This window comes from Hordeum vulgare, chromosome 6H (genome assembly GCF_904849725.1).
Source record: "Hordeum vulgare subsp. vulgare chromosome 6H, MorexV3_pseudomolecules_assembly, whole genome shotgun sequence".
NCBI lineage: Eukaryota > Viridiplantae > Streptophyta > Magnoliopsida > Poales > Poaceae > Hordeum > Hordeum vulgare.
In genome coordinates, this window is record NC_058523.1 from 86478753 (window position 1) to 86499223 (window position 20471).

Below are 20471 nucleotides of genomic sequence, written 5' to 3' on the forward strand. Positions count from 1 at the left end.
TATATTCCTCAACCAGCTTCTAGTTTGGCGGATACTTCTTTCGAAATTGCCACAAAATCCTCAACAACTATCTACCTTGCCCCGTGTCAACACATTGAGGGTTTCAAAATTCCCTGAGGAACAATTGCATCAAGCTTTGTACTCACTTCCTCAAGTGCTATCATGAAGAAAAAGATGACTGCTGGACAAGGCAAAAGATCATGTCCTCACAAAGTGGTCTTCAATGTTCCCTCTGGGTCGGATGCCGATGAGGCTGATTATGAAGAACTTCCAGCTATCATCAGAAACAAACAAGAGAGCCTTGCTCAGGCCAAAGGCACAAATATTCCCCTCATGCTGGATCCCAAGGTGGTGTTAGACTTCGTTGACACCTGATATCAAAATCCTCAAACTCCGGTTGATGATTTGAAGCTCCTACCTAGACCAAACCATGTGCTAACGGCTTTCATTTTAGAAGAAAAATGGAAGGTGGAAAAGTCCAAGAAGGCCAGAAAAGAACAGACTCACAAGGGTTTCCGAAGAAAAACCTCCTATCCTTGACCCCTAAAAAGCTCATCTCTAAACAAACCGAGATCTAAAAACCTTAGTGAAGAATACAGTTGCAAATCTTAGATTCGCCAATGTGGCTATCAAAGCCATCATGGACCACAACATGAGGGTTGCAGTCCCAATGCAATCACAAATTCCTCAGGCCAACTCCTTTGCTCAACCGTCTGGCCAAAGAAATTCAAGCGCCTAAATACTTTGCACCTGAAGAACCTACCGAAGCCAGCTGAAGAACACGTTGCGCCTGAAGAAAATGCTCCTGCCAGGACGACTGCATCAGCCGTGCCTGATGAATCTGTCCCAGCAAGAAAATCTTCAAAGATGAAGAAATTGTCTCTTCCTTCAGCATCATAAGTGAAGAAAACTAAGGTCGCAGAAAAGGAAGCCCCTAAAAAGCAGAAGGCGTCAGCAAGCTCATATTCGTCAGAGGCCAAATGCTTGAGGAGTTTGTCAAGTTCCTGAACTGCGCAAATTGATGCTACTCCAATCAACATGGTACCCTCTTACGAGATGGTGACATTTCGTGTCGAACGTGTCATCCCAGAAGGGATGAAGAAATTGAAGATACTCTATTTGCTGCTTCTACAGAGCAGATTGATGAAAGATTGAAGCGGAACCAAATACTTCAATTTCTCAAGCATCATCACCTCTGCCTCAACAAAGAACAGAGGCATGCATTGAAGAAATATACAAAGACATGGACATTGCCTGCGGAACACGAGTTATTGTTACCTCTTGAGCTTGCGTTGGTTTTTCCCTTGAAGAGGAAAGGGTGATGCAGCACAATAGCAATAAATATTTCCCTCAGTTTGAGAACCAAGGTATCAATCTAGTAGGAGTATCAAGATGAGGCACAAATGTACCAGCGCAAAAACAAACGAACTTGCACCCAACGCTATAAAGGGGTTGTCAATCCCTCCACGATTATTTGCAAGGTGAGATCTGAAAGGTGAAAAGTTCAACAAAGTAATTTTGTGGATCTGAAAATATGAGGTGAAGTAGACCCGGGGGCCATAGTGTTCTCTAGAGGCTTCTCTCATAATAGCAAGTATTACGGTGGGTGAACGAATTACTCTCGAGAAATTGATAGAATTGCGCAAAGTCATGATGATATCTAAGGCAATGATCATACATATAGGCATCACATCCGAGACAAGTAGACCGATACTTTCTGCATCTACTACTATTACTCCACACGTCGACCGCTATCCAGCATGCATCTAGTGTATTGAGTTCATAACAAACAGAGTAACGCCTTAAGCAAGATGACATGATGTAGAGTGATAGATTCATGCAATAGATATAAACCTCATCTTTTTACCCTTGATGGCAACAAGATGATGCGTGCCTCGCTACCCCTTCTGTCACTAGGTGAGGACACCGCATGGTATGAACCCAAAACCAAGCACTTCTCCCATTGCAAGAATTATAGATCAAGTTGGCCAAATGAAACCCACAACTCGAAGAGAATTACAAGGATACGAAATCATGCATATAAGAGATCAGAGGAGACTCAAATAATATTCATAGATAATCTGATCATAAATCCACAATTCATTAGATCTCGACAAACACACCGCACAAGAAGGTTACATCGAATAGATCTCCATGAAGACCATGGAGAACTTTGTATTGAAGATCCAAGAGAGAGAAGAAGCCATCTAGCTACTAGCTATGGACCCGAAGGTCTGTGGTGAACTACTCACGCATCATCAGAGAAGCAATGGTGTTGATGAAGAAGCCCTCCGTGTCCGAATCCCTCTCCGACAGTTCACCAGAACGGTTCCCAGATGGGATCTTCAGGAGCCATAAGCTTGCGGCGGCATAAAGTATTTTCGTGGCTCTCTTTGGTGGTTCTGGATTTTTAGAGAATTTATAGGCGAAAGTAGTAGGGCAAAGGAGCCACGTGGGGCCCACAACCGTGCTAGGTGCCCCCAGGCCATGGCTAGGGGGCTTGTGACCTCCCCCGGGGTCTTCTGCCTTGGTTCTCAAGTCCCCTGCGTATCTTCTGTTATGGAAAAAATCATCCCGCAGGTTTTATTCTGTTTGGACTCCGTTTAATATTCTTCTCTGAAAAAGGTCAAAAACACGGAAAAAACAGAAACTAGCACTTGGCACGGAGTTAATAGGTTAGTCCCAAAAAAGATATAAAATAGCATATTCATGCATATAAAACATCCAAAGTTGACAAGATAATAGCATGGAACCATCAAAAATTATAGATACGTTGGAGACGTATCAAGCATCCCCAAGCTTAACTCCTGCTCGTCCTCGCGTAGGGAAGTGATAAAGACCGAATTTTTGATTTCGAATGCTACCTAACATATTTGTCCTTTTTAACTTCTTCCTTGTGGCATGAATGTTCAGATCTGTCAGATTCAAAACAATAGTTTACTATTGACATGAAAACAATAATACTTCAAGCATACTAGCAAAGTGATCATGAACTTTTGAAATAACAAGGCCAAACAAAGTTATCCCAACAAAATCATATAGTCTGGCTATGCTCCATCATCTCCACACAACGAATTTAAATCATGCACAACCCCAGTATTGGCCAAGTAATAGTTTTCGCACTCTTACTTTCTCAAACTTTTTCAACTCTCACGCAATACATGAGCGTGAGCCATGGATATAGCACTATAGGTGGAATAGAGTGTGGTGGAGGTTGTGAGGAAAAAAGGAGGAGATGGTCACATTGACTCGTCATATCAACAGGCTATGGATATGCCCCTCAATAGATATCAATGTGAATGAGTAGGGATTACCATGCAACGGATGCACTAGAGCTATAAGTGTGCGAAAGCTCAAAAGGAAAACTAGTGGGTATGCACCCAACTTGCTTGCTCACGACGACCTAGGGCAATTTTGAGGAAGACCATCATTGGAATATACAAGCCAAGTTATATAATGAAAATTCCCACTAGCATATGGAGGTGACAAAACAAGAGACTCTCTATCATGAAGAACATGGTGCTATTTTAAAGCACAAGTGTGGAAAAAGATAGTAGCATTGTCCCTTCTCTCCTTTTCTCTCATTTTTTTGTTTGGGCTCTTTGGCCTCTCTTTTTTCATTTTTTTGGTGGGCATATTTGGCCTATTTTTTTTATTTCCTAACATGGGACAATGCTATAATAATGATGATCATCATACTTTTATTTACTTACAACTCAATACTTAGAACAATGATGACTCTATATGAAATGCCTCCGGCAGTGTACCGGGATGTGCAATGATCTAGCTTAGCGTATGACGTTGAAACATCTCGCTAGCTATCTTACGATCATGCAATGGCAATATGAAAGTGACGGCACATGTCATGAGACGGAACGGTGGGAGTTGCATGGCAATATATCTCGGAATGGCTATGAAAATGCCATAATAGGTAGGTATGGTGGTTGTTTTGAGGAAGGTATATGGTGGGTTTGTGCATCGGCAAAAGTTGTGCGGCACTAGAGAGGCTAGCAATGGTGGAAGGTGAAAGTGCATCTATACCATGGACTCACATTAGTCATGAAGAACTCATATACTTGTTGCGAAATTTTTATTAGTAATCGAAACAAAGTGCTAAACGCATACTCCTAGGGGGAGGGTTGGTAGGTGTTAACCATGGCGCGATGCCGACAGCCACACAAAGGATGACAATCAATAAATCAATTATGCTTCGACTTCCTAACATAGCGGTTCACCATACATGCATGCTACGGGAATCACTAACTTCAACACAGGTATCTCTAGATTCACAACACCCTACTAACATAACTCTAATATTACCATATCCATATCTCAAAACTAATTGAGAGGAATCAAACTTCTCTTTACTAATCAATGCACTTGAATATGGAAGTTTTTATTGTATCCTCTTTGGATGCCTATCATCTTTAGGACTATTTCATACCACACGCCAATTACCAAGTTACTTAGAGAGAGCACTCTCAAAAAGATATAAGTGAAGATCAAGAGTTCTTATTTCTTCAAAATATCTAAGTGACGCACTAGAGCAAAGTTATCTAGCTCAAGAGATATAAGTGAAGCGCATGCGAGCTAAATTGCCTAACTCAAAAGACATAAGTGAAGCTCAATGAGTATTCTAGCAAATTCACGATGAGTACATGTCCCTCTCAAAAAGGTGTGCACAAAGGATGATTGTGACAAAACAAAAAGAAAAGACTCCTATAATACACGACGCTCCAAGAAAAACACATATCATGTGGTGAATAAAAATATAGCTCCAAGTAACGTTACCGATGGATTGAAGACGAAAGGGGGGATGCCTTCCCGGGGCATCCCCAAGCTTAGGCTTTTTGGTGTCCTTGAATTTGGCTTGGGATTCCTTGGACATACCCAAGCTTAAGCTCTTTACACTCTTTAGACTATTGTCCATGAGAACATCACCCAAAACTTGAAAACTTCACAACACAAAACTTAAACAAAAACTCGTGATATCATTAGCATAAGAAAACAAACCACCAACTCTTTAGGTACTGTAGTCAACTTGATATCTATTTAGATTGATGTTATATTACTGTATTCTCACTTTTCCATGCCTAGTACCCCCGCCCCGATACTATCCATAGTTTCATCAAAATAAGGAATCAACACAACAAAAACAGAATATGTCAAAAAACAGACCAGTTTGTAGAAATCTGTATACTTCGTATACCTCTGGTATCCCAAAAATTCTGAACAATTATGAAAATTCGGGAAATTTGCATATCAACCGACATGAAAAAGAATAAACTCAAATCTCTTTATGTATAGGAATTATAAATAATTTCGTGAGCGCAAAATTTCTCTCTTTTTCAGCACGATCAAACAACCATCACAAAAACTAGTCACAAAGGTTCTACTTGGCACAAACACAAAAACAAACATAAAAACACAATCATAATAGAATTATGATGGTGTGGAGACAACAAAACAGAAATCAAAAAAGCAAAGATAAATTCATTGGCTTGCCTCCCAACAAGCGCTATTGTTTAACGCCCTTAGGTAGGCATAAGGCGATAGAATCAAGTGTCGTCATCTTTGGTGCTCAAACCATAAGTAGCCCTCATCATGGATTCATAAGGCAATCTTATTTTCTTTCTAGGAAAGTGTTCCATGCCCTTATTTAATGGAAATTGAAATCTAATATTCCCTTCCTTCATATCGATGATAGCACCAATAGTCCTAAGGAAAGGTCTACCAAGAATGATGGGACATGTCGGATTGCAATCAATATCAAGCACAATGAAATCTACGGGCACATAGTTCCTATTTGCAATAATAAGAAAATCATTGATCCTTCCCATAGGTTTATTAATAGTAGAATCCTCAAGATGCAAATTAAGAGAGCACTCATCAATCTCATTGAAGCCTAGAACATCACATAAAGACTTTGGAATAGCGGAAACACTAGCACCCAAATCACACAAAGCATTGCATTCATAGTTTTTAATCTTGATTTTGATAGTAGGTTCCCACTCATCATGAAGTTTTCTAGGAATAGATTACTCCAACTCAAGTTTCTCTTCAAGAAATGTCATCATAGCATCAACGATATGATCGGTAAAGGCTTTATTTTGGTTATAAGCATGTGGAGAGTTTAGCATGGATTGCATCAAGGAAATACATTCAATCAAAGAGCAAATATCATAATTGAATTCCTTGAAATTCAAAGTAGTAATTTCATCACTACTCAAAGTTTTGATATCCTCTACTCCACTTTCAGTGCTTTTTGCATCAAGGTAGATAGACTACGAATCATTGGGGCATTTTTCAACCAAAGTGGATTCATATCCAGCCCCATCATCATTAGGATTGACATTAGAAAACAAGGATTCAATAGGAGTCACACCAAGCACTTTAAGATCTTGGTGATTCTCATCGCGAGAACACGCCTTTTTAAGCCATTCATGTCTAGCACGAATTTGGACAGTTCTTTGTTTACTCTCATTCATGGAAATACGCGTAGCTTTCAAATTTTCATCCATATTAATCTTGGGAGGAGCACATCCCAATTTGAAAGCATCAATATCAAGAGACATTCTATCAACGGTCCTAGCCAAGTCATCAATTTTGAGAAGTTTTTGTTCTATGGACGCATTGAAAATATTTTGCGAGTTGGTAAACTGTTTAATATTACTCTCAAGATCAGAGGGTAATTTATTGTAATTTCAATGATCATTGTTGTTGGAATTTCCAAAGTTATTAGAGGGATTACTAGGAAAAGGCCTAGGATTAAAGTTACCTCTATAAGCATTGTTGTTGCCAAAATTATTCTTACCAACAAAATTAACATCCAAGCTCTCATTGCTATTCTCAATCAAGGAAGACAAAGTCATATCATTTGGATCTAAAGGAGCACTTTTACTAGCAAACAATTTCATTACTCATCCATCTTAGCACTCAAAGAGTTAATTTCTGCTATAGCATGCACTTTTTTACTAGTAGGTGACCTTTCAGTGTGCCATTGAGAATAGTTTGTCATGATATTATCTAGGAGTTTTGTGGCTTCTCCTAGTGTTATTTCCATGAAGGTTCCACCGGAGGAGGAATCCAAGATATTTCTAGAAGCAAAATTCAAACCAGCATAGAAGATTTGTATAATCATCCAAAGACTCAGGACATGAGCGGGACAATTTCTAATCATCAATTTCATTCTCTCCCAAGATTGTGCATCATGTTCATGATCTAGTTGCTTAAAATTCATGATATCATTACGGAGAGAGATAATCTTAGCCGGTGGAAAATACTTGGAAATATAACGATCTTTACACTTGTTCAAAGAATCAATACTATTTTTGGGTAATGATGAAAACCAAGTTTTTGCTCGATCTCGTAATGAGAACGGAAATAGCTTCAATTTAATCATATCATTATCCACATCTTTCTTCTTTTGCATATCGCATAACTCAATGAAGGTATTAAGATGGGATGCGGCATCTTCACTACGAAGGCCAGAAAATTGCTCTTTCATAACAAGATTCAGCAAGGTAGCATTGATTTCATATGATTCCGCTCTAGTGGCGGGAGCAATCGTAGTACTAATAAAATCATTATTATTAGTATTCGAGAAGTCACACAATTTGGTGTTTTCAGTCATGGTGACTTAGCAAGCACACAAGCACACAAGCAAACAGAAAGCAAGCGAAAGAAAAGGGCGAACGAAAAAGGCAAATATTTTTGTAAATTTTGTTTTTTTCAAAAGTGGGGGAGAGGAAAACGAGAGGCAAAAGGCAAATAATTTAAATGCAAGAGATGAGTTTGTGACAGTTACTTGGATAAGCTTCACTTTGAATACTCCCCGGCAACGGCGCCAGAAATTCTTCTTGCTACCTCTTGAGCTTGCGTTGGTTTTTCCCTTGAAGAGTAAAGGGTGATGCAACATAGTAGCAATAAGTATTTCCCTCAGTTTGAGAACCAAGGTATCAATCCAGTAGGAGTATCAAGATGAGGCACCAATGTACCTGCGCAAAAACAAACAAACTTGCAACCAACGCTATGAAGGGGTTGTCAATCCATCCACGATTATTTGCAAGGTGAGATCTGAAAGGTGAAAAGTGCAACAAAGTAATTTTGTGGATCTAAAAATATGAGGTGAAGTAGACCCGAGGGCCATAGTGTTCACTAGAGGCTTCTCTCATGATAGCAAGTATTACGGTGGATGAACGAATTACTGTCGAGCAATTGACAGAATCGCGCAAAGTCATGATGATATCTAAGGCAATCATCATACATATAGGCATCACGTCCGAGACAAGTAGACTGATGCTTTATGCATCTACTACTATTACTCCACACATCGACCACTATCCAGCATGCATCTAGTGTATTGAGTTCATAACGAACAGAGTAACGCCTTAAGAAAGATGACATGATGTAGAGGGATAGATTCATGCAATAGATATAAACCCCATCTTTTTACCCTTGACGGCAACAACACGATGCGAGCCTCGCTACCCCTTCTGTCACTAGTGAGGACACCGCACGGTATGAACCCAAAACCAAGCACTTCTCCCATTGCAAGAATTATAGATCAAGTTGGCCAAACGAAAACCAAAACTCGAAGAGAATTACAAGGATACGAAATCATGCATATAACAGATCATAGGAAACTAAAATAATATTCATAGATAATCAGATCATAAATCCACAATTCATCGGATCTCGACAAACACACCACAAAAGAAGGTTACAGCGGATAGATCTCCATGAAGATCATGGAGAACTTTGTATTGAAGATCCAAGAGAGAGAAGAAGCCATCTAGCTACTAGCTATGGACCCGAAGGTGTGCGGTGAACTACTCACGCATCATCGGAGAGGCAATGGTGTTGATGAAGAAGCCTCCATGTCCGAATCCCCCTCCGACAGGGCACCAGAACGGTCCCCAAATGGGATCTTGCGGAGACAGAAACTTGCGGCGGCGGAAAATTATTTTCGTGGCTCTCTCTGGTGGTTCTCGATTTTTAGAGAATTTATAGGTAAAATAAGTAGGGCAAAGGAGCCACGTGGGGCCCACAAGCCTGCTAGGCGCCCCCAGGTCACAGCTAGGGGGCTTGTGACCTCCCCCGGGGTCTTCTGCCTTGGTTCTCAAGTCCACTGCGTATCTTCTGTTATGGAAAAAATCATCCCGCAGATTTTATTCCGTTTGGACTCCGTTTAATATTCTTCTTTGAAAAAGGTCAAAAACATGGAAAAAAACAGAAACTGGCACTTGGCACTGAGTTAATAGGTTAGTCCCAAAAAAGATATAAAATAGCATATTCATGCATATAAAACATCCAAAGTTGACAAGATAATAGCATGGAACCATAAAAAATTATAGATACGTTGGAGACGTATCAGTTATCAACGATGATTATTGGGAAAAGCTCATCCCAACTCACCACTAGCAACTCCACTTCCACAAAATCCTCAGCCCCTTCTATCACTAAAGAAATTCATACAGGGTCTGATGACAGAAACACTCTCATGAAATCTATCCCGGGGGAAGTAACAGTTGCATGAGCTGAAGAAACTGTGAATCAAACCGCCACTGAGGCGATTGTTGCACTGGTCTTTAACAACTCTACAAAATCATGTCCCTCTAACTAAAGAAAATGTGGCTGAAGAAACTTCTCCTCCTCAAGGTGAGGATAATACTGATGAACCTGATAACCCACAAGTGTAGAGGATCGTTTGTAGCCTTTTTTGATAAGTAAGAGTGTCGAACCCAACGAGGAGATAAATGTTGAATTAATATTCTCTCATGCTCTATCGACCACCGATACAACTCTACGCAGGCAAACGCTTACTTTACCTAGAACCAGTACGAAACTATTTTGCAAAAAAAATAAAGAGCAGGTAAATAAAAGTTTAGTGCTATTTAGTAGAAAGCTTTTCTTGTAACACAAGAAAAAGATTGTCCATATGCAATCGAATATAACATGAAAGATACATATCATGTGCAGTGAGGGAGAAGCATACGCTAACACACTTTTCGTACTTGGATCATATGCACTATTGATTGGACCTCCAACAAGTATCCACAACTACTAGAAGTCATTAAGGTACACCCAACCATAGCATTAAACATCAAGTCCTCTTTACACCCATACGCGCACAACTCCCTTACTCGGGTGTAAGTTTTTGTCTCTCTCGCCATCCCACCATAAGCGAATCATGAACATATGGAAAACCCTCTAGCGTGTATCCTTCATGTGTGCACCTCACGGAAGGCACCTTAGGACATGACCATATCAACACACAACTCATATCATAACATCATATCACAATTAACCAGTAGGACAAAACGGGTCTACTCAAACATCATACGATAGCCACATATCATTCAAAATAGTATGTAGTGTTGAGCACCATGTTTAAGTAGAGAGTTACAACATTAAAAGAGGTGTTACACCACTGCATAGAGGGGGAGAGAGTTGGTGTTGACGGCGGCAAGATTGTAGATGTAGATCGTTGTCACGCTCCTTGCCCCGGTGGCACTCTGGCGCCACCTGGAGAGAGGTGGAGAGAGCCCCCCTCCTTCTTCTTCTTAGTCCCCTGCTACTGCAAGGAAAGACCTTCCAATGGCGCCAGAAATAGGCACGTTGACGGGAGAATACTTGGCTTGATCCTTGTGCTGCGGCTACGCCTTAAGGGACTTCCTAGGCAAGTATGCAAAGGATTTCCCCTGTGGCCTTGGAGCCTTGCGTTGGTGTTCCCTCGAAGAGGAAAGTGTGATGTAGCGTAGCAGTGGTAAGTATTTCCCTCAGTTTGAGAACCAAGGTATCAATCCAGTGGAGGAGTATCTCAAGATCCTGCACAAACACAAAAACTTGCCCCCAACGCTATGAAGGCGTTGGCAATCCCTTATAGATTGTTTGCCAAGTGAGAACTGAAAGCAACAAAGTAACAAAGCAAAGTAAAAGTGGAGGTGTAAACGATGGATGTGAATAGACCGGGGGCCGTAGTGTTTACTAGTGGCTTCTCTCATGAAAGCAAGTAGACGGTGGGTGAACAAATTACTGTCGAGCAATTGATAGAACCGTGCAAAGTCGTGACGATATCTATGGCAATGATTATATCTGTAGGCATCACATCCAAAACAAGTAGACCGATACTTTCTGCATCTACTACTATTACTCCACACGTCGACCGCTATCCAGCATGCATCTAGTGTATTAAGTCCATAAGAATAGATTAACGCCTTAATCAAGATGACATGATGTAGAGGATAATCTCAAACCAATGATGAAAACCCCATCTTTTTACCCTTGATGGCAACTACTTAATGTGTGCCTTGCTGCCCCTACTGTAACTGGGAAAGGTCACCACATGGTAGAACCCAAAACCAAGCACTTCTCCCATTGCAAGAATCATAGATCTAGTTGGCCAAACAAAACACAAGACTCAGAGAGACTTACAAGGATATCAAATCATGCATATAAGAAATCAGTAAAGACTCAAATATATATCATAGATAATCTGATCACAAATCCACAATTCATCGGATCTCGACAAACACACCGCCAAAGAAGATTACATCGGATAGATCTCCATGAAGATCATGGAGAACTTTGTATTGAAGATCCAAGAGAGAGAAGAAGCCATCTAGCTACTAACTACGGACCCGTAGGTCTGAAGTGAACTACTCACGAGTCATTGGAGGGGCGATGATGATGATGAAGAAGCCCTCAACTCCAAAGTCACCTCCGGCAGGGTGCCGGGAAGGGTCTCCAGATGAGATCTCGCGGAAACGGAAGCTTGCGGTGGCGGAAAATTATTTTCGAGGATCCCCTGATTTTTTGCTGAATTTTTGGGAATATATAGGCCAAGGATCTAGGTCAGGGGGCGGCCAGGGAGGCCACAAGCCCTGACACCGCCGCCTCCCCCCTGGTGGCGGAGTGGGAGCTTGTGGGCTCCCTGGAGCCCACCTGGTTTGGCCCAGAGGCCCCCTGATCTTCTTCCGTTCAGGAAAAAATCATTTCGGGGTTTTTATTCCATTTGGCCGTTCCAAAATCAGATCTGGAAAGAGTCAAAAACACAGAAAAAATAGGAACTGGCACTTGGCACTGAATTAATAAGTTAGTCCCAAAAAAGATATAAAAGGTACACAAAACATCCAAAGATGACAAGATAACAGTGTGAAACCATCAAAAATTATAGATACGTTTGAGACGTATCATCTCCCCCTAGCTGAGAGGACAGTTCCACCTCTGGTCCATGGCCTCCATGGCAGCGGAGGGGCAGGATCCCCTCCGAGATTGGATCTCCCTCTCTATTCTCTTCTTTTTCGCGTTCCTATTTTCCGGCCCTTCACCGCTTCTTAAATTCCTGGAGATCCGTAACTTCAATCGGCTGAAATTTTGAGGGGATTTTTATCAATAAATTAGCTTTCTCGCGCCCGAAGTAGATACCCAACTGACTTAAGGAGTGCCCACCCGACACCAACCTGCGTTGGGAGGGCACGCACACCCTCGTGTCTACTGGAGGCTATGGGCATCTGTTTGCATTAATTCCGCCTCCCAAAAATCACATATATTCCAAAATAATTCTTTGTAAAGTTTTATCGCGTCCAGACTTTGTTTGATATCAATATTCTGTGAAACAAAAGCAGGCAACAAAAAGGAACTGACAGTTGGCACTGGAACAATATGTTAGTCTAATAAATCATATAAAATGTTGCCAATAATATGTGGAAGTGGTATAATATTGGCATGGAACAATCAAAAATTATAGATACGATAGAGACGTATCAGCACCCCAAGTTTAATTCCTTCTCGTCCTTGACTAGGTAAATGATAAAAAAGATAATTTTTGATGTGGAATGCTACCTAGCATAATCTTGATCATATATCTAAGCATGGCATGAATATAAAGATACAAGAGATTCAAGGCAATAGTCTATCATTTGACTTAAAGACTTTAATACTCAGGCATCCCAACAAACAATCGTGTCTTTTAAAATACCAACGCTGAAGAAAGCTATCCCTCCAAAATCATATAGCTTGTCATGCTTAGTCTTCCTAGCATAAGGTATAAATCACGAGCACCCTCCTGTTAAATCAAGCAATTGGATCGTACTTTTTAACGTGCTTCAGCTTTTTATTACTCACTCAATACATGAGCGTGAACCATGGATATAGCATAAAAGTGAAATAGAATATGGTGGTAGGTTTCAAGGGGGTAAAAGTGAAGAAGAAAGTCTCGCATCAACTCGGTGTATCAACGGGCTATGGAGATGCCCATCAATAGATATCAATGCGAGCAGTAGGGATTGCCATGCAACGAATGCACTAAGAGCTTAACTGTATGAAATCTCAATATGAAAACTAAGTGGGTGTGCATCAAAGTCTATAATAAAAATTCCCACTAGTGTATGAAAGTGACAACGTAGGAGACTCTCCATATGAAAAACATGGTGCAACTTTGAAGCACAAGTGTGGAATTAGCATGCCCCTTCTCACTTTTCTCTCATTTTTTTCTTTCTTTTTTCTCTATCTGTTTTTTTCTTTATTTTTTCTCCCTATTTTTCTTTTTTATGATGGGCTCATTTGGCCTCTTCCATTTTTCATTTTTCATCCGGAGTCTCATCCCGACTTGTGGGGGAATTATAGTCTCCATCTTCCTTTCCTCACTGGGACAATGCTCTAATAATGATGATCATCACACTCTTATTTACTTAAAACTCAATACCTAGAATAAAGTATGACTCTATATGAATGCCTCTAGAAGTGTACCAGGATGTGCAATGATCTAGCGCAGCACTGACATCAAAAGTGGACAAGCCATAGAAATAGCATGCTAGCTATCTTACAATCATGGCTTGTGGAGATCAGTGCACATCACACTTGGCCTATCTTACAACTCTGATTATAACAGGATAAAGGATTTCAATCAAGGATAAATTATGCTCCAACTTCATCGCATAACGATAGACTATACGTGCATCCTTTGGGAATCAAAAACCTTAACATCAATATTCTTACTAATCCACAACCATCAACAAGTTAAACCACATATTAGTATCTTAATGTCGCAAAACTATTGCAGGGACTCAAACATATCTTACTTAGTGATCTACAAGTTTTATGTAGGATATTGTGACTAACCATGTAAATGACCAATTCCTTTTGCGTCTCTCAATAGGTATAAGTGAATCATGAGAGTTTACCTCTTTCTACAAAATACCACGCTCTAATAAATATAAGTTAAGAAAAAGAGCATTCTCTAAATAACAATTTTCTATATGTAGAGAAGCTGGCAATCCAAACTCCAAATGATATAAGTGAAGCATGTGAAGCATTCTATAAAGCCATACTCAAAAGATATAAGTGAAGTGAAATGAGCATTCTATAAATCAACCATGGACTATCTCATACCATCATGGCGCATAAAATAAAAGTTAAAACTAAACACAGAAGACGCTCCAATATTTACGCATATCACCCGAACGAAAAAAAGTGAAAACATACTGATACTTGTTGAAGAAAGATGAGATTTCTTCCGGGTCATCCCCAATATTAGACACTTGAGTCTCCTTGGATATTTACTTAGGGAGCCTTGGCATCCCTAAGCTTGAACTCTTGCCTCTCCTCCATCTCCTCATATGGAGACCTCCTCGAACTACGAACAGTTTATCCACACAAAACTTAAGAGAAAACTCATGAGATCCATTAGTATAATAATGCAAATTACTAACTTAAGTAATATTGCAAACCCATTCATATTTAGTTTTTTCATTATAGCTAATGTAATATAACTTCTCCATGGCCTATAATATCGATACAATCGATAGTTTCATCAAAACGAGCAAACCAATGCATCAAAAACAGAATCTGTCAAAAACAGGACATGTTGTAGTAATCTGAACATTGACCATACTTCTGTAACTTAGATAATTCTCAAAAATAAGTAAGAAATAAACAATTTTCATAGCATTAGTGTGTAAAAAAATCACAAACTTTTGACATTCCAGGAAAAATGTAAATTCACGCACTACAGCCAAAATTTGTTTTTTTGCATCGCACATACCAACAAGCAATCTAATAATACTAAAGCCAAATCTTGGAACATTATTTTCATAATACAATGCTATTTAATCAAGGGGATAATTACTTCTGTTGAAAAGTTTCTATAATCAGGATTCACAATGTTTCCATGGGTATGAACAAAGTTCAAGGCTAGCCCCCACTTCAATGGTGCTTGTCCTTCTCACTTTCACTTTTCTTTTTGAAAAAGTTTTAAGTTCCCCACTTTATTAATTTTTTAATACTTTACAAGTACAAAACAGAAATAATGACTCTCTAAAACTTCCGGGTTGTCTCCCTCGGATCGCTTTCTTTAAAGCCATTAAGCTAGGCATAAAGTGCTCAAGTAATGGATCCACCCAGATCCCAAGGTATATCAGCGCCAATTTTAATTAACAATGGTTTATAATTTAGTAGTGAGCACAAAGAAACATATATCATTCAATGAACAAGTCTAACTTTCTTCCTATGCATCGGCATGTCATAAAAGAACAATTCAGGCACATCAAGTAAAGGCCAATACATAGCATAAGCAGTTTCTTGCAAATTTATCGTGTTGGAAACATAAAGAGGTGGAGATGTAGTTCCTCTCTAATAATAATTGCAAGTAGGAGCAGCAAGAACATGCATATTATGTCCATCAAAATCATCATGTGTAATGGTAAAACGCAACCCATCAATATAACCCTTAATAAGAGCAAACTTCTCCAAAATAGTTTAGTTGGACCATTCAAAAAGATAATAGGACCATCATGTGTGGGTGCAATAGCAATAACTTCATTCTTAACATAAGTAACTATAGAAAGTTCATCTTCACAAGCATAGCCAGTATCAAGTTCATCAAAAAGGGATGTTTCAAAAGAATCAACGGGATCATAGCAGTTATCATAGCATTCATCCTTGAGTAAGCACGAAGGGAAATTAAACAATGTACGATTTGAAGAGTTACTCTCGTTAGAAGTTGGCCACGAGTAGCTAATCCGCTCTTCCTCCTTTTGTTCTTCTCTCTCCTCATCATATTTTTCATCCAATGAGCTCATAGTTTCACCAATTTCTTCTTCCATATTCCATCAAAATATTAGTCTCTTCTTGGAGAGCAGAGGCTTTCTAAAGAAATGCATAAATATCGTAATTGTATTCATATTTCTCATAGCAATATTTAAGTATAGTAAAAATTTCAGGTCTGTAAATAGCATCATCATAATTTTCACACTTTTCAAACAAAGATTCAATTTCATAAGCACCCTTAAAAGCAACAAATTCTTATATTCGTTCCATATCATATTAATCATATATACCATTAGCATAATAATATAAGGTTTCATTATCATTAAATTCACATGAAAAGGGAAGGTGTCAAGCCTTCATCCTACAGCAACAAGTATAATCATATCTGTGGCATAAATTCCAAGCATACCAATGCAACATATGAATTAGATCCCATAACAATTTACCTTTTCAAGTCAATAGATAATCCCAAAATTATTCACATTGATCCAACGTTACTCCCATTATCAAGTTGAATGGGGTTTTCTCAGGATTATCAAAGTAGTGTTTAATATTTTACACATAACGAGCATCAAGGGTTTTAGGAGGTTCCCCATCTCCATGAGTAGCAAGTACCACTAACTTTTTTGGTGTTTCATGTTCCATATCCATAACTAAAGATATAAAACAACTAATAATAGAAAATAAAAATTACTTAGTGATAAAGAAAACAAGCACAGACGAGAATATTCACCCCACGCTATTGCTCCCCGACAACGGCGCTAGAAAATGGTCTTGATCAACCACAAGTGTAGGGAATCACTTGTAGCCTTCTTTGATAAGTAAGAGTGTCAAACCGAACAAGGAGCTAAAGGTACAATTAATATTCTCTCAAGTTATATCAACCACCGATACAACTCTATGCGCGCAAACGCTTACTTTACCTAGAATAGGTATGAAACTATTATGCGGAAAAATAAAGAGCAAGTTAATAAAAATTTGGTGTTGTTTAGTAGAAAGATTTTCGTGTAATGCAAGAAAAAGATTGTCCATAGGCAATTGAATATAACATGACAGATACTTATCATGTGCAATGAGGGAGAGGCATACGCTAACACACTTTCCATACTTGGATCATATGCACTTATGATTGGAACTCTAGCAAGCATCTGCAACTACTAGAAATCATTAATGTAAATCCAACCATAGCATTAAACATCAAGTCCTCTTTACTCCCATACGCGCACAACTCCCTTACTCGAGTGTAAGTTTCTGTCACTCTCGCCACCCACTATAAGCGAATCATGAACATATTGCAAACCCTCCAGCGTGTATCCTTCACGTGTGCGCCTCACAGAAGGCACCTTAGGACAACACCATATCAATACAAAACTCATATTAATAACATCATATCACAATTAACCCGTAGGACAAAACGGATCTACTCAAACATCATAGGATAGCCACATATCATTGGGAAATAGTATGTGGTGTTGAGAACCATGTTTAAGTAGAGAGTTATGACGGGAAAAGAGGTGTTACACTGCTTCATAGAGGGGGAGAGAGTTCGTGTTGATGGAAGCAAGATTGTTGATGTAGATCTTTGTCACTCTCCTTGCCCCGGCGTCACTCTGGCGCCACCGGGAGAGAGCGGGAGAGAGACCCCCCTCCTTTTTCTTATTCATTAGCCTCCCCCTAGATGGGAGGAGAGTTCCCCCACTAATCCATGGCCTCAATGGCGGCGGAGGGGCAGGAGCCCCTCCGAGATTGGATCTCCCTCTTTGTTCTCTTCTCTTTCGCGTTCCTATTTTCTGGCTCTTCACCGTTTCTTAAATTCCCGGAGATCCGTAACTCCTATGGCCGAAATTTGAGGGGCTTTTTATCCATAAATTTGCTTTCTTGCGCCCGAAGAAGAGCCCCAACCGATTTAAGGGATGCCCACTAGACACCACCCACCGCCAGGGGGGCAGGCGTGCCTTGGTGTCTAGTGTAGGTTGTGGGCCTTTGTTTGCGTTGATTCCGCCTCCCAAAAATCTCATATATTCCAAAATAATTCTCCATAAATTTTTATCACGTTTGGACTTTGTTTGATATGGATATTCTGCTAAACAAAAACAGGCAACAAACAGGAACTCGCACTTGACACTCGATCAATATGTTAGTCCAATAAATCATATAAAATGTTGCTAAAATTATAATATTGGCATGGAACAATCAAAAATTAGATATACGACGGAGATGTATCAGAACCTCATGTTTAAAATCCTCATTCTATAGTAGTTGTGGCTCAAGTCCCTCGGACTAAAGAAGAACTCCAAACACTTGTGGGCAGATACAAGCCAAATCTTCAACCCAAGACTCTTCGGCCCTTCAGTGGTACAAAAAGACCCAAATTCGTCAAAGAAATTTTTTCGATGAACATCATTTCTTCATCGGTGCAAATACGTATCACTCCACGAGGATAAGGTGCAAGAGATTCTGGACTGCCACTCATATGAACTTCTATGGTGATATGCTCTTTGAGAAGAATAAGATTTTTCAGCATCAACAAATTCCTGATGCAAACATGGAATTCATTCCCTGCTTCATGCTAGTCCTCAATGTTCTTCGTGATGCTGGTTTGCTGCCGTTCTGCATGGATATATGATGAAGAGCTAATTCTTCAGTTTTATGCCACTTTGCATCTTTCGGGTGAAGCACAAGATGTAAACACTTGGGTTCTTGACAGGATGACCGAAGACACAAACTACACAGCTCCTATCACGGAATTGCTTCTTGTGGTCCTAGTTGCAATCCCCTCGGAAAGAGCCAGATGCATCCATGATGAACCTGAGCTGCCCAATCACCTGATGCAAGTGGTGATGAAGCCATTGGCTCATGGCAAGCCTCCAAGGACCACGTTCCTCATCAAGGATCTGCTATATGTGCCAAGAACGGTGTACCGCATCTTGACCAAAACCATCATCCCCATCAAAGGCCACAACTCTGAAGAAGAAAACGGGGTGGGAATCCTAAAGAACTTCCTATTCAACATCATTCATGGGATACCCATAAATCTTCATGATTTCTTCATGAGGACTTTGGCCACAATTGCTATGCCACCATTTGAGCTAAAGCCTTATGTGACATGGATCATGAAATTCATCAGGGCCACATCCTCAATTCCATACAAGGCAGATTTCTAGAATCACTTCAGCTATCTGCCCCCACTTGAAGTCAGGAAAGGGCAAAATTCTTATTGATGAAGGATCTCGTCCATTGATGGCCTATTTCGCAAAGCAACATCTTACTCAACAAATGATGAGAGTGCTACATGTCGTGATTTTGTCACGGCAGATGTCCTCGTGAAAGGACTTAGTGTTGGAGCCATCGCACCTTGGTGGCGACTCAAAGGGGTTGATCGGGAGCGAGACAGAGATTTACCCAGGTTCGGCCCCTCGTAAGGAGGTAAAAGCCTACGTCCTTCTCGGTGTTGTATTGATAGTATTTTGATTACAAGGAGGGCGTAACTAGCCTGACCTAGCACTCGATGATTTCTAACCTGTCGTCTCCTTCCCTGGGACTCGCCTTTATATACAGGTCGAGCCCTTAGGGTTTACAAGAGTCCTTGCCTTTACACAAGTCGTGATTCTTTCTATCTCTAAGTCGCCATCTTTCCAAGACTAGGAGATCTTCCCAATGATGGATTCTTCCCAAAGATCTTGAACCGCCATCTGGCTCCTGGCCTTACCGGGCCAAAGCTTGAATCATTTGAGGATGAGTCGCCAACTTGGTGAGCCGGCCCAACTAGGGCGGGTTACCCAACAGATAATATCCCCAACATTAGGCCCCAGATTGACTTGAACCTGGTCACGCCAATATTCTTACCTAGTTAGGGGCGACTCATTCTGCTCCTTTTATGCATCATACACTTAAAACCGCCATCTTTTGCGGAGATACCTAAGTCGCCGAACCACTTCTAGTTGACATCATCTTATCCCTTTAATCTCGGAAGAGATAATGATGTAATACCCAACGGATCCTTCGGCACAGATATCCCAAAACTTTTGGGCGCCATTATAGTGAATCCTTATCCCATTGGCAGTTCCCACGCATGGCGCCTTGATTCCAGCGCCTGACCTAATAAATAGGCTGGGGGAAGAGACAGGGCACATTTCCACCTACCCGTCTTGTCGTCCCCTTCTTCCTTGCGGCTGTACCGAGAGCTCCGTCGCCGCCCGAAGACCTTCGTCTCCGGCCGTCGCATCCGAGGCATCCCGACGCCAGCTAAGCGCGCAGCACCCGCCGCGGATCTTCCTCGGTCGCCTCCGGTCGTCATCACCAGGTCAGTCCTCCACCATTAGACGCAGATCTTAGTTCTTCGAAGTTCATGCCTGCCGGTTTCTTAGAACACCTAGAATGCCTCCATAATCGCTGGTTAGTTCATGACGATAATAGTAGGC